Consider the following 1450-nt stretch of genomic DNA (forward strand, 5'->3'; position numbering starts at 1 on the left):
TTTTTTAAAAAAAAAAAAAAAAAAAAAACTAACATAAAGATTCAAACACGTGGTGATAGATTTGATATGAATGCTATATAATGATGATGATCATCATGTGTTTCTAGAACGTTAAATTTTTTGTTGACTCTTCAATTGAATCATTAATGTGTAATCTCAAGTATGTGTAATATCATTATATCGTTTAATTATATTGCTTTTCCATTAACACGGAATACATGCATGAACATATCAATATGAAAATTTGGAATGCATCGTATTTAAGGTGTATTTAGAAATTGATTATTTTTCCTAGTTAATATAAAGTTGGATGTACGGTGTTTAATGTGTTTGGCATTTTTCATTAGGTGTTTTTCTTGGTGTTAAATTAGTTGCTAATTAACACATACATACACCAACAGATTTCACTTTTATTATATATTATTAATTTTACAATTAAAATATGTCATGTATCACTTTTTCATTCCAATTAAAATCATTTTTTTTCTAAAATTAAAAAATTTTTTCCGCAGCTTTACTGATTTTACAATTAAAATACGCCACATGTTTCTCTCTTTGTAATTGAAATTAAATCCTTCCCTTCAAAATTAAAGAATTCTTCAATTCTTTTTACTAATTTTACAACCAAAATGTGTCACATGTCACTCCCTAATTACAATTAAAATTAAATCTTTCTCTCCAAAATTAAGGAATTCTCCTCTCCTCCCTCTTCCTTTTTTTATCTCTCATTTTTTTCAACCACTCTATCTTTTTTATATATCATTATCAATGACTAATTACAAATTTGACAACTAAAATATGTAACATGACATTCTTTAATTACATTAAAATTAAAATTGAAATATTGAAATTGAAATATACGTACCTATATTATATATCATATATCATAATATTACTATCTAATTTAATAATCATATATATGTGTCACATGACATTCTCTTATTAAAATTAAGAGAAAATATTTTTCTCCAAAATTAATAAACTCTCTTCCTAAATTCTCTCATCTACCTCTCTCTATTTTTCTATTTCTCTCTACCACTTTCACTCTATATATAATTTATATTTTATATTAGTAATTTGACAAATCAAAATATGTCATCCGATATTTTTTATTACAATTAAAATAAAATTTTTCTTCCAAAATTAACAAACTATTACTCTCATTATTCATCTTTATCTTTCTCTCTCTCTCTTTTTATTCTCTATTTTTTTTACTTCTTCCAAAATTAACAAACTATTACTCTCATTATTCATCTTTATCTTTCTCTCTCTCTCTTTTTATTCTCTATTTTTTTTTTCTTCTGTTCTACAGAAAATAAAATTAACAAAATAATATAATTTAAATAAAAAATATTATTATTATTAATTATATATGTATTTTTTAGTTTTTTATTTAATTTTAAATTTTTACCGCTTATCTTTCTAATCTATATTTTTATTTCTCTTCTTT

This window comes from Arachis ipaensis, chromosome B03 (assembly GCF_000816755.2).
Source record: "Arachis ipaensis cultivar K30076 chromosome B03, Araip1.1, whole genome shotgun sequence".
NCBI classification, from domain to species: Eukaryota; Viridiplantae; Streptophyta; class Magnoliopsida; order Fabales; family Fabaceae; genus Arachis; species Arachis ipaensis.